We start from the raw sequence: 27,701 nt of genomic DNA, 5'->3' as shown, positions 1-27,701 counted from the left end.
AGAGACATGGGAAAAAGAGACATACAAAAACAGTTAATACATTGCTTCTTAGAACACGTCAAAGGGGTTCCAGGGGATATTAAATGTATCTACGAAGAAAATTCTGATACCCTCACTGATCTGGAACAAAAACTAATGAGGGGATGGACTATGGCCGATGATGGGACATTATACTCACACCATATCTTTGCATTTGAAGATAATAGTGAGCCATTTGAAGTAATTGGTGAGGTTTAAAAACAGGGGAAGGCAAAAGTGGTGTGACCAACCACCAGCAGAAAGAGCTGTGTCAGCACCACTAGCTCCTGCCTCTATGTCTGTAGTACCAGGATCAAGCACAGGTAATGAGCAAAAGGCACCAACATGCTTATTTTGTAAAAGAATAGGACATGTTAAGCAAAATTGTGATCATTACAAAGCCTGGCGCAAAAAGAAGGAAGAACAGGGGGTGTTTCCAAAAAGAGAGCAAACAAATTTACAAGAAAAGTCAGAAAAGCAGGATTATGTACAAAAACCTTACAATATTGGTAAAAACAAGACAGTTATAACAGCCATCAATATACAGGAAAAGGGGAAGAATGCCCGATAGATTTTCAAACAGTTTCACCTGTAAATCCAAAACATTTGATAGAACAGTCAGAAGGAATAGCTAGGCAACAGTTAAAAAAAGAGATTGAAAAACCTAAATATGTAGATCATTAAGAGACAGAGGAAGATGACAAGCAAAAGCATGAGGTGTCATATTGCATTTGATAATAAAGGAGAGGATGAGTGGATTTCCTTACAATAGGGATGTGCCCCCTCTACTCTGGTATCTTTCCTGACTACCTTTAAAAAGGGTCGAGATGGATGACCACTGATTGATATTTGGGTAGAAGGGTCACTGTGAAAAAATGTCTTAATAGACACAGGAGCAGCAGTATCTGTCACAAACAGACAGTTACCAGCAAATCCTATAAAAAAAGGTTTGCATTTCAGCATTTAATGGCACAGGATGCTATGCAGTGAATAGCCAAAATGTGGACATAAAGTTTAGTCAAGAGGGACAGATATGGAAGGGTGCATTTTTAATGCATCCATCTTGCACAAATACCATTACTGGTATGGACATTCTAGGGCCTTCAGGCATAGTAATTGATTTACCTAATGAAATTCTGTGGATGGGAGACAAACAACAAAGAGAGGAAGAGCAAAATACAGGTTGCTATGCAATCTCTCTACCTGACAAACCTGAAAAGCCTACAGGCTATGTAAATACAGACAGTGAGGATGTATGGAAGCATTTACAACAGCAATTCCCAAATCTGTGGTCCAAGGGTCCCAGTGATTGTGGGAAACTAGGAAACCCAGTAGGGGTAGGAAGTGATCAGGACTATATACCACCTTTTCAAAAACAATGTCCTATTCCTAGGAAAGCAGAAGAACATACGGAAAAATGTATTGCAGAATGGGAAAAAGAAGGGATTATACAAAAGGGGAACAGTCCTACAAATTCACCAATCTAGCCAGTTAAGAAAAAAGATGGTAGTTATCATCTTTTTATTGATTTACAGAATGTTAATCAATATACTACTCCTAGAGCACATTTGATTCCAGGAGTCCCAGAGTTGGCTGCACATATTAAGCCACAAAGTAAGTGGTATACAGTAATAGATTTAGCAAATGGCTATTTTGCAGTACCACTCAGGAAAAAAGATTGGCCAAATTTGCCTTTACATTTAAAAACCAGCAATATGCCATGACAAGGTTACCACAAGGGTTTCAAAACAGTCCAGTTATTTTTCATCAGACAGTAGGATCCATTCTACAACATTTGGAAAAGGATGATTCAGTAATACATTACATTGACAATATTTTAATTCAGTCAGAAGCAGTAGAGGAGCATGTATGGCTTCTTAAGAGAGTTTTTCATACTCTACAGCAAGCAGGGTTTAAGGTTAAAAGTGAAAAATTCAGTTTATGACACAAAAAGTTAAGTTTCTAAGTACTATTATAAAACCAACAGGAAGGTCTCCTTGCCCTACACGTGTACAAAGCATTTTACAAATGGAAAAGCCACTGACTATAGCAGACTTACATAAATTCATGGGAATCATGAATTACAATAGGGAATTGATAGAGGATTATGCAGCCGTGGCTGCTCCCCTATCAAAATGTTACAGGAACAAAAGAACTCCACCTTTTTAGAGCGGGGATCTCATGAAGAGGAGGCATTTTCACAACTAAAAGTAAAACTAGCACAACCTACAGAATTAATAGCACCCACACCAAGGTTACCATTTGTGTTACAAGCAGCAGCAGGGAAAAAACACTGTCTGTGGTACTACTACAGGAATGGCCACATGGTAGCGAAAACAGAATGGAAAAAACATTATGCCCAGTCACTTTCTTTAGCAGGAAGATGACTCCAGTGGAACTGGGCTACCATCTATGTATACAGCAGTTATTAGCCATTTACTGTGGTATTAAACAAACTGAATATTTGACCATATTTTCCAGCATTATAGTACAAACACCACATCAAGCAGTAAAAGCTCTGATAGACAATTATGAAATGAATCAAATTACAGATAGTATTAGTCAGGAAGTCTTTGCAAAATGGATGGCACTTTTTGGAATGAAAACTGTTGCTATACAGACAGGGGACAAATACTATTTGTCAAACCACATGGGATATGAAGGAAAACAGCATAACTGTTTAGAAAAGATAATGTCACCTGAGGTGCAATTTTTAGCATCTGATTTTGATCACTTTAAGCCATCCATCTTTGTGGATGGAGCACGATATTGGGACCAAGGCAGATACTGGACAGGATTTGCCATAGTTCCAGAGAATCCACAGCAGGGTTTTCCTGAACTAATCAAGTTACCAGGGCATATGTCAGCTCAAAGAGCTGAACTGGAGGCAGTACTGTATGTGCTAAAGTATTACCGTCCTATTAACATTTTTTCAGATAGTGCTTACATAGTAAATTCTTTAAGACTGCATATGGAAACCTGGGTAAGACGAGGATTTGTGGATAGTGTAGGTAAACCATTATGGCATGCTGAAGTATTAAAAGACATATATAAAGTTATAACAATGGCAAAACAACAAGGACAGTATAGCATCTTAAAAGTAAAAGCACGTCAAAAGCCAACCAGTGAAACTTACAGTTTAAATGTGTTATCTGATACTTTGGCAAAACAAGCAGCACAAAATGGAAAAGAACTTCCAGAATATGAGTATGCCAGTGTAGAAGTTAGTGTCTTAAATGAGTAAGATAAAGAGTCAATAGAAAAAGACCTTGTAAATATACAAAAACAACAGGGCTTAAAAGAAGAAACCGATCAATGCAGATTAGTAGGTATACCACCAAAGGAGTACTATGCATACACCACCTCCAAAGGGTTACAGTTGCCATATGTACCATCTCAGTTGGCACGCCAGTTGGTCAAGTTAAATCACCAAATACTGGGCCATATAGGAACTGATAACTTATGGGCAGTTGTAAAAGAAAAGTATTGGAACTCAAATTTAAAAAAGGTCTGCAAACTGATTATAGAAGAATGTTTAATCTGTCTGCAGGTAAATGCTAAAAGCAAAAGACCTCAGTTACATCGAGTACAGCCAATGGATGGGCCATGGTATGCAGTTCAATTAGATTATGCAGGTCCATTACCAACAACAAAGGGAGGTTACAGGTATGTACATGGGTACATCATCTGCCTGGTATTTTAATGGGTATTCGAGAACACAAAACAGGTATTTCCCTGTATGAAATAATGACAGGCTGAAAAATGCCCATACAATTACCATTTGACCCAGATTTACCTAATGGTAAGCCCATGCTAGAAATCAGAAAACATCAGGAATGGCTAAAACAACTTACTAGTTTATGTGACTATAATGTGAGGGAGCAAGCGTTCCATCTATGGAAAAAGGTGCCACTATTACCAGCTGAAGAAAACCTTCCCTGTGGAACCAAAGTATTGGTAAAAACAATCCAAACGGAAGGACCATGGGCTAGCAATTGGCAACACCCTTTTGAAATAGTGCAACAAATTGGACCATTAGTGTACAAAATCAAAGGAAAAAAGAAAAACAGAACAATGTTGGTACATAAAGATCAACTAAGAATGATCAAAAATAGTGAGCAATGTAAATCTGATTAAATGTATTCTCTTGTAGGTTTCCAACAGGGAAAACCATAATGAAATTGACATGGTTTAAAGTGCATCCTTTTGGAAATCCAGTTTCGGATGACCAAAGGCAAAATGATTCAACAATGGAATTTCTATTTAAAGGACTTTTTTTAAATTGATAATAGCTATCATACTAACTATTACTGTATTGCTTAGTATTAAATTATACTTACAACCTGTTAATCAAACTGAAGTTACATAAGAGATAGAGAGTAAAGAAATGTGGAAAAATTAACAAGAGTGGTCACCATCTTTTAACACTTTTTTAGCAAGACAATGTTGGTATGCAAAAAGCATGAATGTTTCTAATTGTTGGGTATGTAGTTTAATACCAAAAATAACAGGGGCAATGCCTCTAATACCTATTCCACTAAATTCTCTTAGTAGTTGGAGGGTATTAATAAATGAAACAAGAGATCAAGTCATAAATGGACAATTACATAAAGCAAGAGTACAGTTATCTGCAATAGTGCAGGGGATCACATGTTTTCAACAAAATGGAACTGTTCCAGTGGGTAATAGCAATTGTATTCAAACAATTGAAATGATAAATTTTCACAACCACATACCAGTACGTGGAGTATTTTCTCATGGTTTTCCTATTTTAATACCAAATAAGGGTCAATTAATATTAAGTGACATAGCAGTATTTCATTTTTCACAAAATGATAAAAATGAGTGTGAAACCAATATCACATGTTGGCGAAGTAAAACAGATAAAAACTTTACAGTTGTGCATGATAAAACTCCTACTATGGGGCAAGTAAATGGCAGTCTGGTAAATAGCAGTGTTGCTCTATCAGATGGGTTATATTACATCTGTGGTAAATATGCTTATAAATGGTTACCAAATGGATGGGATGGCACCTGTTATATAGGATTAGTGGTACCAGCAATGCATCATGTAAAAGAGTTACCAAAAGGAAGCATTAGAAATGCAAAAAAGAAATGGGATATATTACCTGTGATTGAAAGTCCAGAAAATCCAATAGACACCTTAGACACATCACATATATATCATCAAAATGTTGATTATATTAAATTAAAAGATATGGATTTAGGAGATAATGTAATCTCTGGAGCAGGTATTTTCCCTTGGTATGGGGCTGCAAAAGCCATCTGGGAGCTGAGAAAACTATCTAAACTAGTTGAGGTATTGGCAAATACCACTTTCAATGCAGTCCTTGACATTACTGTCGAAATGACAGCAATACGAACTATGGTTTTGCAAAATCGAATGACATTAGATTACATATTAGCATCCCAAGGTGGTACATGTGCTTTAATAGGAGAACAATGTTGTACATTTATTCCAGACAAAACAGAATATGTAAAAGCACATTTAGAAGTGATTGCACAAGTGTCTCAACATACTAGAAAAAAACTGGAATGATGATTGGAGTGAATGGTTTAGTAATCTATTTACAGGATGGACAGGAAAAATCACTGTATTTTTAATTTTTTTTTTATTGTTATTGTAATGCTTGATTGCATATTATTTACATGTATTAAAGTCTGCTTAGCAAAAGCTAGTCAAGTTACTGTTGTTAATTGTCATAATAAAAAAAGTATTATCAAATAATGCTGAATTTATTTCTCTAGTTTAAAATAAAAAATAGGGAAGTGTTAGAGTGTGCTCAACAATACACTAAGGTTGAAAGTAACTTTGCTACAAATATGCAACATAAATAAGGTATAAGATAAAGCTTGCTTAAATGTAGAAATAGAATTTACCAATATGTGATCAGCATCCATACTAAATGACCGTGGCTTGGAAAATAAGAAATATGCTGAATGGACATTATTTCCTTACAAACAGGATGTATGCAAGAGCAAACATGCAAAATCTGCTTTTAAAGAAGACTGTGACGATCTGTTTCCTTAAAAACATGTTTTTCTGCATATACAAATAATGGATACAATATGCTTCCTTAAACAACAGGACATGTTTCTGCATATAAAAATAATGGACACAATATGTTTCCTTAAACAACAGGACATGTTTCTGCATATAACAATAATGGACACAATGTTTTCTTAAACAACAGGACATGTTTATGACACTGTTACAATCTGTTTCCTTGGCACAAGAACATATGTTCTTATACAAAAGACAAAATACAGGATGTTCACACTGTCAGAAAAGCTGAAAAATAATATTATTAAGTCAGCAGTTTGCGTCAGCATCTGCAACAATCAGTATTGTTTCTACAGGATGAGCAATTCTCCAAAATAGAATACCAAGAGGAAATGTATATGTATGTGCATGACTAAAATTGTATATAAAGATCTGTATGAATCCAGTTATGTTAGGGGTATTTGTAGAGACATATTTGTCTCGAGGTAAATGTTATATCTCTCACATCATCTGTACTATATGAAAAGTAAAGTGGAACAGTACTTTAAGCTGCAACATTAGTCTGTTTGGTTTATTATAAAAAGTTATTTGTTACTGCTCTAAGTTGATGCTGCAAAGTATATTCTCTCATCAGTGTATATTCTGCAAGTTTCTGTATGCAACAGACTGTGAATGCAAATATAACCAGAATTTGATTTTAGCAGAATCCAGCCAGCAAGACCGAGTGCCTTAAGAAGACTTCAAATCCATCACAGTAAGCAGCACCATATAATTTTTCATTTTGTATAAATCAATTTGATATTTAAAGGACATATTATTCTATACAAAACTCCAGCTGGCTATGCTGGCACTTGCCCATATCATCACAGCCCTTACCACATTTATATGATCTCAGAATGTAATACAGACATGTCATCTGGTTAAACGTTGTTGGCAAAGCAAAACATGAAAACATCTCAATAATTTTTAAAGGATGTAGCACATTTAGAGACCTTGAGACAATTCTAAAGTTGATGTTCATAAATATATCTAACTTATTTATGTTAGCAGGGCCAACTTTCCAAGCCATAAACTTTGTATCCATAAATATCAACAAAATGAGCCTCAACCATAGCTTTTCATAATTTCTGAAAATATTAGCCTTATCCTCTATACATAGCACCAAAAAATCTGCCATAGATACAGGAGATAGTTTTCTACCTAATAACCACCTTCCTTCTGGATAAAGTTGGCACTCATATACCACTTGATTTTGTTGTAATAACAATGGATTGTCTTGCCTGACAGCCTGAGCAATAGCTGGGACTGAAAGAAATTGTCTCCATGAAGTTCTATACTCTCTCGTTTGTTTTCTGCAAGTTGAATTCCTAGTACTGATTCTCATTTTTCTTGTTACAGGTTTGCAATCGGTTACCACAACAAAAACTATTTCACCCAGAAATTAATCAGAGTAGGTTACACATATAAAAAGCATGTGTTAAGCTTTCTCTTACAGTGCTGTGTAATTAACAAGTCACCATTTTGGTCAGCCATAGGGCTCTTTTCTACTTAAGTATTTGCCTCCTTCGCTGTAACTAAAGTACACTGACTCTTACATTTGTCTCTCTGACCCTAATTTTTACAGGTATACCTTGTACCTTTCTGGCTTTCTACTACTCAGATATATATTCCTGTTTAAAGTTTTACTTACTTGTCTGAGATTTGAACAAGTAACCCTTGTAAAAATCCTCAAAATTGTATACTGTTGGTCTGTCTTTCCTGCTAAACATAAGTAAAATTAAAGTGCTGACTGCAAGTAACATTAAAGTGCTGAGTGCAGATTTTAGGCCCTTACATTCAACTTACCTCTGGTGTGGTGTCTTAAGTCAATCAAGGTCTCCCTCTAACCACTCCTACTGCCTTCTCTTTTCCCCAAGCCCCCTTTTTCCTCAAACAGGTTAAACTGCTACAACTTAGTACAGGTATTGATTTATCTCTGCTCCGCTTGCCCTTGCTTCACACCCCACCCTGCCCCCAAATCCTTCCTGCCCTGGGTGCTGCTACATTTATTGGTACTAGACCACACCCCACTTTTTTAAACCAATCAGTAACAACTTATCACTCAACAGCACCACCCACAACCTGATACCACTAGTCCTCTTACTCTACTATTCCTTTTGCCTAAGTTTCAAGTCTCATTCAGTAGGTATGCTATCACCCAAAATAGTGTTATTAACTCTACTTCTACCCCTGTTACTCATCCCATATCTCCTAACCTCCTACAAATGTCAGGGTCACCCAGGTTTCCACTACCCTAAATTCCAAACATCCATCCCATCTACAACAGATAATAATGCACCCTTACTCACCTCCCTCATGCTTACCTCCTTAACCCCTAAATACTACCATCTTACTAGAACTAGTTACATTAGTCCTAAAACTAGATACTATTACAAAACTTTATTCAAAATCTTAAAACTCATATTCAGGATACACTACAACCTCACAAAGGATGGCAACATCCACCCAAACCCTGGTCCATCCCCACCTGTTGACCCTAATCTCCCTACTATATCCCCTACCACCACAGCTCCAATAAATAGACCTCATAACTCACTGCTGGCCTGCCATTTAAAATTTAGGAGCATAAATAACAAAACTCAGCACCTGCATGCCCTCTTAGCTGTTCATTCACCAGATATATTATGGCTAACAGAAACGTGGCTAAAGCCTGCTACCAAGGACCATGAGATTCTGCCACCAGGATACAATTTGTTTTGACTAGACTGTACCATCAGAAAGGGTGATAGGGTAGCCATACTTTACAAGTCTATCCTATCTGTCAGCATAGACACCCAACAACCACTCCAGTTCAATAATGCTGAAATTCTTATCTCAAAACTACAAATTAATAAAAACAAAAATGTAAACATTGTCTGTGTCTGCATTCCCCCAGGGAGAAACACAGAAACCTTAGAAGACTTCTTATATTGGTTATCCAATAACTACCCCCAAGAAACAATTGTTCTTGGAGATTTCAACATTGACTGGAACACTTGCTCTTGTGAAACCCCCACAACCCACATAAACCTCTATGGATTTACTCAAATCATAACCTCCCCCACCAGGACAGGAAAACCCAATAACAAGGAAAGTACCCTAGACTGGATACTCATCAATACCCATCTTTAATCCTATAAATCGGGCACTTTGCCTGATGACCTAAGTGACCACTGTCTCACCTATATAGTCAAGCTCAAAGTAGACTACTCCTACCAACCCACCTATAGAACATTAAGAATCAACAAGAATGTTATTCTCATCAAGTTTCAAAATGAACTTGAGGCATGCAACAGGTCAGTACTAAAAAGTCTCCCCCTAGACGGAGCAGCAGCATACTTTAACACCACATTTCTTGCTATTCTTAACTCCCATGCTCCCAGCCACTCTATTAGAACCAAAGTTAATATTGCACCATGGCTTTCTAAAGATACCAAAACCAAAATTTCACTCATAAACAAAGCATGGGCCACCTACCGAAAAACAAATGTCCCACTTGATCAACTAAGATTCAGACAGCTAAGGAATGACACCAAAAATCCATAACCTTAGACAAAAAGAACTACTACTACCATCTACTTCAAAAACACCAAAACAAATCTCAAAAGTTCTGGGCAGGAATAAACAAACTACTCCACCCAGGCCAAACCACCACACCACCCCTCAGCTTCCCAACAAAAGTCCCCAGTAGACATTGCTAATAATTTCAACAGCTTCATCACAGAGACTATCCAGTCTCTAGCCAGCCAACTCTCTCCAAATGGTTCTAATTCTAATGCAGCCACACCCAGTACCCAAACATACTTTACCTTCCAACCTGTTCCTACTCAACTTGTTCATGCCCTACTTAAGAAACTAAGACTCACTACTACCCTGGCTGCCTACCTCCTCCCAGCAGACTATCTGCAAAAGGCTGCTGACACCATAGCATACCCCATCCCGATCTTGATCAACAGAGCTATATCTGAAGCTACTGTACTCACTATATGGAAAATCTCCCATGTCATACATCTCCATAAAGGAGGCAGTTCCACTGAACTGTCAAACTTTAGACCCATAGCTATTCTGTCACCTCTAGCTAAAATTATGGAGAAGTGTGTACACATACAGCTCGTGCACAACCTCACAAAACAAGCTGTTGTCCAACTTTCAGCATGGCTTTAAGCCACACCACAGTACTATTTCTACCCTCCTCCTTTCTCTAACGTCATTAACCACAACCACAATAATAAACTATCCTCAGCACTCTTTCTAGATCTATTCAAGGCTTTTGACATGGTTGACCACAAAATGCTTATAAATACCTTGAAGACCTTCTCCTTAAACAACCATGCACTCCAATGGTTCCAATCCTACCTGCAAGGAAGGTAACAGGCAGTCCTATGGCAGGAGAAGCTATCATCTCACCTACCCATCACATTAGGAGTCCCCCAGGGCTCGATACTAGGACCCCTTCTTTTCTGCATCTTTATCAACAACCTTCATTCAGTCATCCCAGATGCTACCTGCATTCAATATGCGGATGACCCCACCTTGATTTGTTCTGACACCTCACCAGCTACTTTATTCACCTTAACTGAAAATACCTTTAATACAGTGGGAAAATGGCTCTCCAATCAACATCTAATGCTAAACCCCAACAAAACTAAGCTGCTCCTCTTCTCCCCCACATGCCGGACCCCCTGCCATCCTTTAACATAACCACTAACAATGGCACTATCATCTCCCCAGAAGCCCAAACTAAACTACTGGGTGTCATAGTTGATAACAACCTGAAGGCTGATGCACATATCAGTCAAACTATCAAAACCATTAATAAAAAAATTGGCTCTCTTTACAGAATCAAACTTTTCCTTACCCCACTTGCTAGAACTGCAATTGCCCATTCCCAATCACTATCAACTCTTCTCTACGTCTAACCTCTGTTCTCCAACTTAAACAAAACAGATCTTAATAAACTATCATCCTGCTATAACCACATTGCCAGATTTGCTACTGGCACAGCCTACTGAACACACCACTGTCACAACCTTAATCACCTAGGATGACTTGAACTGCCTAGCCTACTGCAGTTCAACCAGCTAATAGCAGCTCATAAAGTCCTTTACCAACCAGAAAATACTCCTGCACTAAAAAATATCATCAGCCCTACACCAGCACCTGGCCAATGTGATCATCCACTAGACTCCTAGTTCAAACATACAAATCCAACTACTCAGCTGGGGAGTCTCTGTTTGCCAACTCTGTTGGAAAAACATGGAACAGACTCCCAGATGACATGACCCTAGAACCCTCACTAACTCGATTAAAAAAAACCTCAAGAAATACTTCAAAACTCATTGATTATGTCCTTGCACTAACCCTGACTAGTGACCTCTCTATTACTTAGGTGCCTTACCTTCAACTACTTCTAACATTTTTCTACCACACCATTTCAGGAAGGGTCATTTGTATAACTGCTGCTCTATGTGTCTTAAACCTGTAATGTTATGTATATATATCTTTGAAAATAATGTTATGTTTTGTAAAGTGTTTTATAATAAGTTAGTATTATATATGCTAAATGTTGGTATTGCATATGACTGTAATCTGCTTGAAACTAGCATTTACTAAATGTTCAGTGTGTATTATTATCTTGGAGCTTTTCTCCCCGGGCCTCCACTGAAAATGGACATATATCCAGTCAGACTATCCCGGTCAACAAATGTAAAATAAATAAATGTCACGCCCCAAAGGATTGCTAGTAGTCCCAGGTTAGCTGAGCATATCAAAATTTCTTAGGAAATTTCCTATCTTTGAAAAAAATTCCCCAACTGAAATTCTCAATTTTTTGGTTAAAATCCCAGTAGTCAACATTACGTTTGCTGTATGGCAACCTTATTTGTATGTAGTAGCATAGCTAAAGCTCTAATTTGAGCATAAACTCCTTGCATTGCTGAAGGCTGTGAAAAGAGCACAAAGAGATTTGAACCACTTCTGTCCAACATATGATACCTTGTTCAATCCAGGAATGGCAGTGAATTGCTTTGTGATTTATGTTATATATTAGTGAACTCCAAATTCTGTCCAACAGTCATATGTTTCTCAAATGAATGTTGTATTTCTCATGTGTCTTTTCATAATCCCTCATGTCCACCTGAATACATCTTTTTTTCTGTCCCTTGAGATAGTTGTATTTAATGAAAAATAAACAACTACTAGGTCCGGATAGACCCAAATAGGTCTAGGACTGGTTAGCACTTAGAAAAAAAATGCTGTCAAAGTGGTGGGCTTCATATAACCACAGACATCAGAGACCCCAGTGCTACCTTCTTTAACTTCTACATACAGTTTCTTCCTAGGAATCCAAGCAGAATGGGCATCCCACAAAAACAGGGCAATCAACTGTTATATAGTGTTGGGGCATTTTATTTGGTGTAAGTGTAGCAGATGCCTCACTAAGAAACTAAACCTGGAAAACAAAACATTTTAAATTTCAATTACGTATGGTAAAACATATATCATCCAATAAAGGGATAGATTTAGTTCTTACAGTTTTGGGAGGTTAAAGGTAAGAGTAATTTGTATATATTTTAGGATTTTTGCATAGAAACAGAAACAAAAATAAAACTGCCATGCAACCAACTAATTATAGTCATACTTTTGTCAGTTAGTGCCAAAATAATTGACTTCTGTTTATTTTGAACCCTAAAATATCTCCAAATCTATCAAATACCTTCATGACATGAGGGAGGGTTTCTAAGGGCTTGACAGCCAGATTACACTGTTGCCTGCAAACCATGATAAGGAGACACTGACAAAGGGATTGATCTAGATTCCCTAGTTTGAAAGAAATTTAAGTTAACAAGTAGCTCCCAATTCATACAGTGATCTTAGGTAGGACACCATAGCTTCATATATATATTTTTTGGAATAATGCATTACTGTATTCTGGGAAAACATGTACAGCTCCATGTGCAAGAATAAGTTTATCACCCATTGCACTGTATTTCCATATCACTAATCCCTATCAGTGTAACCCAAAAAGTGAAAATAAAATGTCAGAACACATTACCATACCTTTTTCTGATAGTAATTCTATGGGACCTTTCAACAAAAAGATTGTTCAACTTTAGTAGCTGCACTAGCCTAGTTTTAAGAAAGTGCATTGGTTCAAATTGTATTCCTTCCTTTCTGGCAGACAAATGACAGAAATTAATGTGCTTGTCTTTTCTAAATCATCTATTTTCACCTCCATAGGTGAGATTTCAACTGAAAATATTCAATCTGCATGGAGTGCAACAGAACAGATTTCTTTTTAGCAGCTAGTTCCACTTGCTGTTTTTTTCAGTGATCCTAAAACAGCTTGAAGTTGTCACTTCTGTTTTTGATTGGATGTCTTTAATGTCAAGCTGTTTTTCACTACATCCTGAACCAGGAAGGATTGTTGAATATATATTCCCATGCTCATTTTGCTGTGTTGAAGGAACTATTACTATACTTAACACATTCCTCCATTAAGATAAGTGCAGATACTACCCATTTCACAAGAAAGCTGTGAATAAGCGCTATCAACCCTTTCAAATGTATCTCTCTATGAGAAATATTCCCTATTTTCAGTCTTAAAATGTCCATGAACTACGCTGTTACACAATGAGAGGGTCTGTCATACATTTAGTATTAAAAATTGTTTTAACTGATATTCATGGTAAATAATACAAAGCTATATTAATACATCAAAAAAGCTTAAAATTAAAGTGGCATATTTGAGCCACTCTGTCAATTTCTAAGTTAAAGTTGTTAGTAAGTCATTAGCAAGTTTTCTACATTTTGACCATTTGTTCCACATTATGAGACACTGATCCACATTTTGTCCATCTGATCCACATTATGAGAGGTAGCATTCCATATTTTGGAGATGGAAGGTTGAGAGCTTAGAGTACTGATTTAATATCGGGATGATCACACTATTTATTTATTTTACATTTGTTGACCGGGCTAGTCTAACTGGATATATGTCCATTTTCAGTAGAGGCCTGGGGAGAAAAGCTCCAAGATACATACAAAAAAGAAGGAGAGATAAGCTCCAAGACAGATATAATAAAACAATATAAAAGATTGCAACAGTCAAACTTAACATCTGTTGGTAATATAAAGTACAGAACTCATAGTAAGCATAACTCAAGTAGTACATGGTAAATATACAAAAAGATGTTACTATCTACATATATACATATATTTTAGTTGTCATGACATAGTGTTTGGTTTCTTAAGGGTAAGTCTGTACAGGTGAGGAGACTGCATTAGTGTGAGGGAGGAAATTTATAGTGACACTATTAATCTAAAATAAAAAAAATGTTCTTGTAGCAAATTAATGCCTTGTTATTTTTAACATGAGGACAGTCCCAATTTCAATTACATAGCTGTTCATTTGTTCACATTCTAGTGTACACCCTCATATGTTTTGGATATATAGTTATTATGTGCATTTGTTGTTGTGGTATTTCAAATTTATCGTTTTGATACTATTTTATAGTGTTCATCAAGGAACACTTTATTGTAATGCAATGTGCAGCATGTGTATGTTAAACAGTTATTACAATTACATCTTTTGGATAATATTTAAAAATATTGAATATAAAATCTTACACTCTTGTTTTCTTGGCCTTGGTTGAGAATCTGTTTGTTTCCAAAGAAGGTAAGTACATAATTTATTGAGAGTATTTTAAAATTATGCATAAAACAACTTTTTTAGCATCAATTGTATTTTTAAAACAGAATATGCTGGCACATTTTCACAACATAAACTAAAATATTTAGGTATGCAACCAAGAGCTCAGGTCAGAAAAATAGCAGAGATAAATTAGGGCAGTACAAGAATAAAATGTAATATAATTTCCCTAAGAAGGCAGCACAATGCTTATTCACTGACTGGCAGAGTGAAAAGAATTAAAATTATGACTTTGATGAATATGATGAATGTCATTTGAAACACCATTTGCTTTTTTTAGTAAAGCGTTCATTTATTCTAGGAAGATTTTATGACGTTTTCACAGAAAGGCAGTTGTCCACAGGTAAAATGGGATTATCATGGTCAACACAGGTGGCTGAAACATTTAGAGCCATACAATTTTAATTATGCTCAGTTAATCATCAACAAAACACAGGATGTTGTCTGGCATTATTGTTTCTTATCTCTGTTTGCAGCAAGAGACAAGCAACTAAAAGCATAAGTAGTCTGTAATGCTATACTGTATAACTCTTTAACATGATACACATAAGTCCTGGAAAGATAAGTATACCAATTCATAACATGTCAAGATGGATTATATGAAAGTATACATTAACTGACTTACAAAATCACATTTTCTATTTTTTTCCATGTGAGGAAGGAATGTGGTGTCTTTGATGAATCGTCAGCTCACACAGTCAGATGTGATTATACGGGACTAATTTTTTTAATCTTCAAAAAAATCACATTCTTTCCTTGGTCTGTAACTACATCATCCAAATATCTGGTGCAGTGTGAATAATAGAAGACCAGGAACCAAACAGAAAATGCACCAAACAAGCCTGTGTAGGAACTCTGTTTATTGCAGTAAAAACATACTACATCATATTTATACCTTTGCTTCATCCCTTACTGGCTAAAATTCAGCATTTGTCTAACAATTTGACATAATTTGTCATGCACACTGTTGCACTTATCTTAATTTGTTAAATTTTGTTCCCACAAATTGTCTTCAGGGAGAAGACATTCTTTACAGAAGGAATACATACAGATTTAGAGAATCCCTTTCTGGTAGCACAATATTGTTTTTTAATGAAAGAGCAGGTATGGCATGTGTTGCGAGTCATTCTCTGTCCAGTTCTTCTCAAAACATATGTTGTGAATATTAATTCTGCAAAATTAATGCTGATATATCATGTATGGGATAAAGAAAACATGGAGAGAAACTACTATCAGAATATGTGAAAAATGCATTACAAATGTGTTTGTTAAATCTAGGATAATAGTTAAGTGGCACAAACTGTAAGCATGGAAAGGAGTTTTTCAAACATACAAAAGAGAATGAAAGTGGTTGTTAATTTATATATGAAATGCAACATTTTGAATAAAACCTAAGATATACTAGCCAGTGTTAATGCTGTTAATCTAGAAAAAATACTTATATTGGTATAACTGGGGCATAATATGCTAGGATTTGTCAGGAAATACATATTCCATGGCAAATATCAGTTCAATGGTTGTAAGAACAGGAATGAAATTTAGTTGGCGCCATTTTTATTGTGAATATTTTTTCTGAAAATGGTGTTTTGATTTTGATCATTATAAATAGCTTTAGTAATCATAAAAGCATTTACTCTGAATAACTTGAAAACTGAATCTTTTTGAAATAAAATCTAATTTATTTGCTGGCATCCCTTTGAGATTGTATTAATTGTGAAAGAACAAAAGTCTTAATTGCAAGGGCAGCAAAATATTGCTCTGATGGAATTTTTGGTATTTACTTTAAAAGAGTAATTTACAAGAGGTCACAGAAGATGAAGCAGGAAGAAATTATTAAATGTCTTGAAGTTATGTGCATGATTAATTCTCCTGTCATGATTTTTTTTTTCTTGATTGCAATAATTAAGTTTATGAAATGTAACCTGCACAATTGTTTGAATTATAAAAATGTAATGCAAAACCAGTAAAAAGCAGTTGCATGACTAGTAAAAAGCTTGGACATTAAAAAAAATGCATCAGGAAATGAAGGAATAAATATTCCTTAGCTTTTTAAGACTGAAAGTTGAAAAACAGTTTTCTTCAAACAGAACTCGCTTTGGTGATCAAACCTCAGGGAAAGAAAACTATAGAAATAAGCAAGCATCAGTTGATGCCTGAGCTTTTTCTCGGGAACTAAAAATATTTTTGTCATCTTCCCAACAAAAAATATCTCAGTCCCAAAGCTAGACTCACCCTAGGACAAGCACTCCTCCTCCCCTCACTCCTCTATGCTGCTCCAGTTCTCACAAATATCAAAAAAACTACCCTGAATAAACTCCAAGAATCCTACCACAAAATAGCCAGATTCATCACCAACTCCCCAAGGAACACACACCAGTGTATTGCTTTGAAGTCTCTACAATGGCTAGAACTCCCACAACTACTACAGCTCTATCAATTTCACATGTTGCACTCTATGCTCTTTAAACCATCCTACTGTCCATCCTTATCTCTCCTTGTGTCTGTCTACACCCCATCTCGACCCCTCCGCACCTCTAATCAACAATTGCTTGACATTTACCACTCAAATAAGTCAGTAGGTAAGCTACTCTACAAACACTTTGTGGCCCAAGACTGGAACAAACTACCCCTTGACATTCGCTCAATCTCTCACACCCCACTATTTAAAAGAAAACTAAAGACTCATTTACTCAATTCCAGAATTTGCCCCTGCTATGACCCTACATAATTCTCTCCTCCCCCCACATTGGAATCACTCCATCTATCCTTGTCATACTTCTGAACTCTATCCCCACTAATACAGTTACATAGCATCAAATAAATAAATAAATAAAAACTTGTGCTGTCATTTAACTATTGTTAATGTTGTTTTGTTTATTGTTTTACTACTGTAATGACTAGTTTTATTTCTATTGTTTGCTGTGCTTGTATACTACTGTAGTGTTTTTTTATTGTACTATCTGGAGCTTTTCTCCTCGGGTCTCCACTGAAAATGGGACAAAATCCCAGTTGGACTAACGCGGTCAACAAATGTCAATAAATAAATAAATTTCTCTGAGGCTATGAAATGTTTTTTCTGTGTTTATTCTCACAAGGAATTATACGAGTAGTTCAACAACTCAGCTCGGGCAGCTTATTTATTCTATTCTATTTATTTGTGAAGTATGCTATCATATTTAATGTCTGCATGTGGTTTATCATCACATGCTGCTCTGACCGCAGTTGTTTGATGCCTCTGCATTTTTACAACAAAACAAGAAAAACAAACAATGTTGGAAACATTTAAATACTGACATAAACCCAAACTTTAAAGTAAGAAACACAGTAAGCCTAGCATTAACAATGGATAAACAACAGAATATACATAGTATGAAAAGCAAATCAACAGGCATGCATGTAAGAAGTGACAAATGTAGACCAGCAGAAAAATAATACCATCTAGCCATTATGCAATAAATGCCATATTAGTAACATCGAGTGTAGCATGTAATTATGCAAGTGCAGCAAATAGCACCATACTGTTAGCAATTTCTACATAGCCTAATGTAACAGTTACCAGCTATTCTAGGCATTGATTACATTCACTGAGGTTGTAGGGTCCCTAGCAATGATAAAAGTTTTTCAAAGATGTCTCACAGATATATCTCTAAGATCTTTGTAATGTTAGTAGGGTAGTAAGCATGACATGAATTATAATTATGTAAGACATGGTATGAATAAACTGTAGTACGTCATATCCATTGTATCCTGTTTAGTGTGACAAGTCAGACAGGTAGTATCAATCTCCAGAGAGTGAGGTGACCTGAGACTTTGAGAAAAGGCTATGATTCTGTATCACTTTTACCTTGAATTTGCTTAAAAGGAGGAGGAGACAAAAAGCCTCTCAAGTCTGCCTTTTAAATGCCTCAATATTCAAACTTTGCTCCATCCCTATCTTTCTTCTTACCTCATTACCCTTTGTCCACCTCTCCCATGTCATCTCAAATGCCTTAGTAGATTCCCTTCCATCAGCCATTCTGGTAGTCCAGTTCATGAGTCCATAGACCCTTCTGTGAGAAAGACTTCCTGAGATCCAGGAAGTACTTAGTCATTGTAATTTACTGTATTTGATCCTCCATTTCCCTTTTATGATTTCTATTCAGCATAGCCCTTTAAATTGGCAACAATACAGTGTTGCGCAAAACAAGCATGCCCCCTATTCTTCCTGTCTCCTGTCATATTCCTTTCCCTCCATCCCTTAGATAACTCCAGTAGCATTCTTTTGAAATCCTTTCATCAGCCTGAGGTCCTTTTCTGTATAGTGTTTCCAGAACTGCATGCGGTCTGCATCTGGACCAAGCCAATGTAAAGTAGAAGCATTATCTGTTTGATTCTTAAATCTTTCCCAATGCCACAGCAAGCTGCTTCAAGTGACTCTGTGTAGTCTAGATGAGATACAAACAACAGCATTTTCATCTGCACAAAATTTTAAACTGCATGAAAACAATCACATCATCTCCTAACTACTCCTATTATAAATTCTTAATGAGACTATGCGGTACTGCTTTAAAGAGCAAGTAACTTATATCCTTTTAAAATACAAACAAATCTCCATATAAGAACACATAAATGGATAAATATTGATAACATTTATATATTTTTAAAAATGTAATAATCACTTCAAAAATACACTGTTGTTTTTATATTTATTTATGCTTTAAACTTTTTAAATTTTGAGTGGTGTCAATTCATGAGTGTTATTTTGGTTGCTCACTGATCGGTTGATAAAGTTGCTCTTTTTGAGAGTGCTATTTTGGATTTTTATAGTTTTATTGGTCTGCATTCATTCCACTCAGTTATTTATTTTTTTCCCTTAAGAGAGACACCTGTTGAACTCCACTAGTTACTTCCTTAACACATTTCATCCTGAACAACAGGAAGCTAATTAACACCTTTGCTTTCTGAGATCTTCTAAGCCAGGAAACTGCTTTCCTCCTGGCTTCCTTCATACAAAAATGTAAAGTGTGGTTGCCTTTGTGTAGAAAATGATATACACATCAGTGTTAGTATCAAAGGTCACTCTGTAGATTATGATTTTATACTAGAAATTTATGAAAGAAAAATTTATTTTTGCCCAAAAATACTAGTGCTATGGTCACACAAAGGGTTCTGACTTGGCAAAAATGCAAGATAGATCCAAGACATTAAATAACAGAACTCAAAAACTGAAACCAAACAAACTTGAAAACTCGTTAAATCGAATGTTATTCAGTAGAAATGTATATTATAATATTTATTTTGATTATAATATTTATATAGAATCACCATTTCAAATTTTTAGAGAATAGATAGAATGAATTTTATATACACATTGTTATAATAAATTTATTATAAAAAATTAAACTCTCTAAAAAAGAGAAAATAAAAAAAAAAAAAAAAAAAAAATGAAAAAAAATGAAAACCATATATAACGGGGCAAAAAGAATATTACTTTCATAATCATCCCACATCCAAATTGTAGTATCTGGCCCAAAGGTTCTTCCTCTCTAAATAATTTTTTTTACAAAAGGCGTGTTGCTTCTATTCTACAGATTATGAGAATGCCTTGAGTCTTTTACATGATTGAGTATACATATTATAATCACTTAAGGTTTAAAAATTTCAATGTGGAATGTTTAATTTGACATCATTTTTTCAATTGTTTGTTGTAAAAAAAAAGGAGAGTTGGAAGTCTCTCCTTTTCTTCAAGAATATAATAATATGAAAGCGCTAAAATAAAAAAAAATCAAAACTAGTCTGTGGAAGGTTTTCGATTTAACGAGTTTTCAAGTAAATAACAGAACTCCTTACAGCTCAGATGGCTTAGTGGTAATTTGCTTTGGCTATGGTATGCAGGGTCCTGGCTTCAAGACTTGGCAGGGCTGACTAAAACAACTTATTTGGCATAGTGGTATGTTGCTCTGACTGTAGTGCACAGGATCCTGAGTTCAAGACTTGGCAGTGAAATGCATGGGGGTAACACATTTAAGTGGGAGGTTAGCATAATGGTTAAGGTGTTTACCTTATTGACACAAGGTACGGGGTTTGATTCTCATGTGGGACAATTGGCTAGGCTTAAAATGGCTCACAGGGGCAGTTATCCAAGTACTAATCTATGAATCTATGAATCTATTTTCCTGTTCAAGAGCTTTACAATGATATATGCCAAGAGGGGATAGCACACTGCTGTCTTATGATACTGCCAGATCTATGCAAATCACGCATATAAAATTTCACTATATTTCAAAAAAATATTAATCTAAAAAAATCTGTGTTCAATATCAATATTAGTGGCAACACTGCGTACCTTAATAGTTTGTATAAGATGGTACTATCTATTCTTCTGAGGGACATACAGCTTTTACAAAATGAATGCATTTCTGAAAATATATGTCATAGTCAGAACTGCATTACCAAAACAGAGTTTATATCTCACAAAGTCTTCCCATTACCCACCATGTTTTTCTTTCACTAACACCCACTGCTTGAATATGCTACTCCCAACAAGACAGTATCACACCTTATTTTTGCATTATCAATCTAAATATGGAAATATGTCATATTTTGTAACTTTCTGCAAACACTCCTTAATTACTCTAGCTCTGCATACCCCATGCTGACCATTTCATTGTCATGCTTAGAAAAGTATGCCCCCCTTGCTGCCTTTGCTTTATGTATGTACCTTTACCAGGACTTCTGAAATTAGACTTTGAAAATAGTAAGTATATTTGTCGCAGAAGTACAAGGAAATCCACATGATGGGTATACACTAGTAGGAAGCAATGAGTTAATTACTGATACTGTTACTCCCACTACTGCAGTCTGTATCCCACCAGTCTACCATTCAGCTATCCAGGTACTCATACCTGACTTACTGTTAATATCCTATGAGTTTTCTGTGTGTGACAGATTAAAGAACTTTCTGAAGTCAGCTAGACCGCATCTACCAGTGCAAATTTATTTAAAACGTAGTCATAAAATGCGGTTGAGTTTCAATGAGAGCTCCTTCTTGCTATGAATTTATGTCATTTGATGTGCTGTAGATCATTATTCTGCAGAAATGCTACCAGGCCTCTAATCATGATTAATACTGTTGTATTCTGTAATAATGTTGTTAAGCTATCAGGCCTGCAGTTTCCCAGGTGTTGCTATTTCTCAAGACTTAAGGAAGCCATTTTTAAGTGAAATTTGATCTGGATATTTGTCCAAGTATTATAGGTCAGACTCTGAAAAAATGTGTTTGCAGTGGTTAAAGACCTCATGAATCAAGTTGACCAGAAGCTACTCAGACCATCTTTCTAGAGAAGGTTTTGAAGATTTTTCCTCTGGGCACTATAATTGGGTTCAGAAGTATAATACTTGCACATAAGCACAGCATATGTTCCTAGATGAACAGATAATGGATAAAAACTGACACCTGAAGATATATTCAAAATTACTCTGGACATTTGTAAGTCCTAGCCTTCTGAAACCATAACCTGTACAGAAAAAATAGCATTAACCACATAAGCCCAGTGCACACATTGCTAAATATTCCATTTCTCCCTTTAGGATGTATATCTCTTTAATCAGGATGACTGCACTGTTACCCTCTCTTGAAATTAATTCCTGCAACCCTTTTCATATAGCTACCTTCTTCTTAACTATATTAGTCAGTACTCACCTAGTCCTACCTTTGACTACTATGATGTGAGCCCTTATTGCTTTTTTCACCACATCCTGCAATAGAATATACAAAGCATCCTTCCGATTGTGATTATCAAATATATCCAAACGTATCTCATTCTTTAACCCTTCCTGTTTTTCTTTTGTTCTCTTCTTATACTAAGGCCATCTTCATGGGCCTAATCTATCCTGTCTTTAGTTCATAGCCAATGAGAAAATTAAAGGGACATGGTCTGAAATCTGTCTTTCTGTCTATTTTTTATCTAATATGTCTATTTGCATTACTCTAACATAATTTTTTCTATTTACAAGAATGGAGTCCAGCCTGCTGACCTAGCACTATATGCCCTCAAAAAAATAAATGTTATCTTTTTTCCTGTTTGTTCTCATGTCTATTAGATTCTTTCATTTTTTTCCCATCAGCTAATCCTGACTCTAATATTATATTCCTTTCTTCCATGTAACCTATTCAGTTCTGGTCTCAATGTATTGATGAAGCTCTCACCCCCATTACCTGTATATCTGCTTCCTGAGTAATCTCCTTCTAGTCTTTAAAAAACAGAATGTTGGGTCATCTGCATTACGAGCATAAACACTTCCTATTACAATTTTAGTATTTTGAATTGTGTATTTCTCCCTATAATTCACCTCCCTATGTTCCTTATTCTGCAGGAGTTACATTTGAATTTTTAACTTCTATGAAATAAAATGACACATCTGTCTTTTCTCCACCAGCTTTATGATCTGTCAACATGCATGGGAATTTCTGTTGCTGCAGCTTAGGTGCTTCACCAGTGTTAAATTTATTGTCATGTAGAAAGGCTACTTTGGTATTTAAACATTTTAATTTCTGAAAAATCCCATTGCATTTTATTGGATGAAAACCTTCCACTACATTCCAGTTAACAAAATTAATACTTGCATTTGCATTCAGTTGTCTTTACTTTCATTGTCTAGTCTATGTACTGGTTCCCTTCCCTCAACCTAATTTTGGTGAATTGACTCCTTGTGTCAGAGTGCATCTCCTTTGGCAATAGTGAATGCCTATACCCTGTATGGGTCAATTCACTTTACATGTTTTACAAAGGTAGTGAAGAGAGAGAAAAAGCAGACTCATTTCATCTCCCCCTCTCCATCAACTAGTCAATATATGTGGAGTCAGATCCACTTTTGGTGAGAGCCATTCCTTAGTGTTAAGTCTCTCCACATTTCCTCTACACATTTTCCCTGTCAGGCTATCTCTGCCTTTCTGGCGAACATGTGTCACAGAGCATTTTGCCATATGGCATATTTGACATTTACATAGCCAGAACAAAATATTTCACTGATACAAAACAAAACAGACTACAGCTGCTGTAAGGTGCATACATAACTAAAACTAACTTGGAGGAATCATATGTGCCTTATAAGACACACACACACACACACACACACACACACACACTATAACACATATACAAAGTGGCAGTCTTGCATTTCTCATAATTATCTAGCCTTATACCATTCTCACTGTCTCACTGCTGGAAATAAAGCTCTTTAAATTTCAAATAAATTTTTACATATTCTGCACCATTCCCATTGACTGAGATGCATTTCCCACAGAAAAAGAACATGTTTGTCAAGTGTCTGGTGTATCAAAACCCTTAGCCCATAGACATCTTAGAATAATCACCATTCTGTTGCCTGAATGATATCAAGGAGTATGCAGGTTGGTATCTATAAGTATTGTAACTTAGTCCACTGGGCAAAGTTAACATTTATTGAAAGCTTGACAGTATGTTGCATTTAGGAGATGCAGTGCAGTGATCAAGCTTTTGGATTCCATCCTTGTTGTTTGAGCAATATGCATGCTGCATGTCTGAATCTGATAGCCTTTCTTCCCCCTCCGCTGTTTATGCTGTTTAGCACTGCGCTGTCTCACTACTTGCTTTACACTAGCATTCCTTTCTGCTAGGATAGGTGTCTGTTGCATTCAGAGATGTCAGAGCTCCTTGTCTGTTTTTTATGTTAGTCAAAAGAGCTCTTCATGGCACCCACAATGTGCCCAGAACTGACTCTTTCTTCAATTCATATGGAGTTACATGTATTGGTAGAATATTTAAATACTACAGTAAATTCTTGTTTATAAGACACTGATTGTACTACTTCTGGAAATGTCAGGGTATCGTTATTCCACATTGTTCTCATTTCTGCCTGCAAATTTTGATATATTATGACTTTTTCTCTCTCTGTATGTGAGACACTGTAATCACTAAGTGTAGCAATTTGATCAAGGCTACTTTTGTCTTTTTTTTTTTTTTTTGGACTACTATATCTGGTTTTCTCACATCTATTTTTTGAATTGTTGGTAATGGGTGATCCTCTGTGATGTATATGTCATCATTTTCTGTAATGCTTTGTGGTTTATCCTTCCAATACTTCTTAGCTACTTCTATATTGTAGTCTTTGCACAGTCCCCAATGCAAAATATTTCCACATTATTGTGCCTTTCAGTTTACAGGCCCTCTGCCATGAGTATATCACACCCAGCAACAAGGTCTGCAAATGTTTTCAAGTCTTCTTTTTACAAAACTTACATATGCCTGCTTCTCCCACATGTTCAATGTACTTTATAAACTAACATGTACATAGTCCATTGTCTTAAGCTGCCATTATTAACCTTTCATTCTTTGGTTTCAACTCACCTCTCCTTAACAATTCATGCACTAAATCCTGATCAGCATGGGGTTGTTGCAGGAAATCAATATACTTGCCACTATATTTATGGTTTTCCATATTCCTTCTTTTGCTTTTTCAGCACATTCACTTGCTATCTGTTTTTTGCATACTGCTGGTTTGATTTCCATTCCTGCTTGCACCTGAATGTTTCTGCTAAGTTAAGCAGAGAGGTACATTAGACTTCCTCTCCTTGCATTGTAAAACCTTCACTATGTTTGGATTTGATGAAGTCAGCAGATAAGTGTGCAGTCCCACAACTAAAAGTGTATACATGTAATCAATTTCTAGGGTGCCCATACCGCCTTCAGAGTACATCATTTGATAAGTATGAAGCATTTTTCTTGTTTTTCTGTCCAAATGATCCAATACCTTTTGCAGCCAGTCAGTCACACCAAAACTGTAAGTTAAACAGGAAAAGCAAATCAGTTTATAGCTTGGACTTTATTCCTAGATATCAAGGCTGTTTCCATTATTACTTATAGTCGTCTGAAATTTTCCTTATTGAGTTTTCATTTGTATTTGTTCACGTTTTATTGCCGATCCATCACAAGTTCCCAAATATTTATACACCCCTTCATGCTTAAGTTTCTTTATGTCACAGATTGATATTTTATTTGTGCTGTAACTTTCCTGCTTTAAATATGCTTTTACATATTTATGAAGGCCAAATGTTATTCTTACATCATCTGAGAAAGTTTTAACCGCTTGCAGTTGTAAATCATCCACAAGAATACATAAGAAATGTTAAAGCAAGGATGCTTCCTTGGAGCCAAATTTTATCCAAATCCTAATCTGTTATGTAAACAACTTAATGGATTAATGACAAGACAAAACAACAGAAGTGACAAAGACTCACCCTGGAATACTCCCCCTTTCAATTTTTATCCTCAGAATAAAAATTTGCCTTTATCATGGCTTAATTGCAAAATGGTTTGCCACTGTCTCATGATCACTGTAATGTAATTGATCAAGGTAAGATGTATCTTATTCATCTGTAAGCACTCCTTTATCCATGAATGTGGGATGTTATCGAATGTTTTTTTTTTTGTAATCTTTCCATGCCATACTTAGATTCTTCCTCGTTTTACAATTCTCCATGATGCTTTATTTAACAACAAATAATCATTTGTTCCATATGACATTCTTCTGCTGCCCTTTGGTTCTAATGCTATGATTTTTTTTTTTCTAAATGACTATAAACTCTGTCTGCATCAATTCCTGTATATAGTTTGTACATCATCAGAAGGCAAGTTATTGGTCTATAGTTATTAGGATGGCTTACAGGTTCACTCTGAACGAGGACCATCATTTTTACAAGTCTTTTTACTCAGGGCTATATCTTTGTACAAAGATGTTAATACTTTTAGCCAGAAGTTGGGTATGTTTCACAAGGTCTTCATAAATACTTCTCCAAAATGTGTCTATTTCTTATTTTTTGGTAGTATTTATGTTCCTTTTGCTTTATTTCCCACTTCTCTAATACATTTTGGGTTATCAATAAATTTCTTAATTTATCTTCTAAATAGTTTCTGTCTGTGCTGATTTCTATTATTTGCAATAGTGTATGATAAATCCTGATCTGTTCTTATGTACATTGCCTTTATCACATCTATCTTTTTAAGTATTTTTGTTGATCTGTTCTCTCTTCTATATTCCAGTAACATTGACACTTCTTGGCTTGACTGCTTTATAGTTTTTTCTGTTCGATGATTCCATGATGGCATTTGATTTCTTCCCTTCCTTTCCCTTATTGCTCTGTATTTTTGTGGTGTTGCTTTACCTGTTATTAGTTTAGCAGCACAATAATATATGCTATTTACTTCTGTTATATCACATGAATTAATGTTAGTAGCCTTGATTACTGTCTTCATTTGTTTTATCAAGCTTCTAACATGTTGGGTCTTCTTTACTTTCTCTAATCTATTTTAATATATTAATCCATTTCTATTAAATCAAGCAACTCTTCCTTTAGATCATCTTTTCCTTAACTGAGGGTACTTTCTTTTTTTCTTGCAGGCATTCTACAGGATGTAGAGAATGCCCTTGTATGACATGTCCTGTTTGGCTACATCCTCCGTCTTCCATTGCTCCTTCGTATGGGAACTCTTGGGCCCATCACTACACAATTTTGCCTGCATCAGAGTTGCCACTGTTTCCTGCTCCTTCCCTTGCTGTGCAGTTCCAGCTGAACTTTTGTACTGGTTTCCTAATGAAGGCTCCAAAGCTCTATCGTGTGGAAAATGATCCGATGCTTCCCATTCCAACTGTTTCTCCTTAATTTGGGAATTCATTCTTCCACCATGCTGTGACATTACCAGAGTTAGATTTTCTGCACTAAATCCTTCACTTTGCATATATTCCATAACTTCAGTTTAAATGTCTTTAATTTCTACTTTACTAGTCTCTTGTTCTACATTCCCGCTTTGTATTATTTTTGTATTGTAAAATTTTCCATGTATCATTGCCTTTGGCTGTGTTTCTCTTCAAATATCTTTGAAGCTGCTTTTT

This window comes from Protopterus annectens, chromosome 9.part0, assembly GCF_019279795.1.
Source record: "Protopterus annectens isolate FY-2018-M chromosome 9.part0, PAN1.0, whole genome shotgun sequence".
Lineage (NCBI taxonomy): Eukaryota > Metazoa > Chordata > Ceratodontiformes > Protopteridae > Protopterus > Protopterus annectens.
This window is presented reverse-complemented; position numbering follows the sequence as displayed.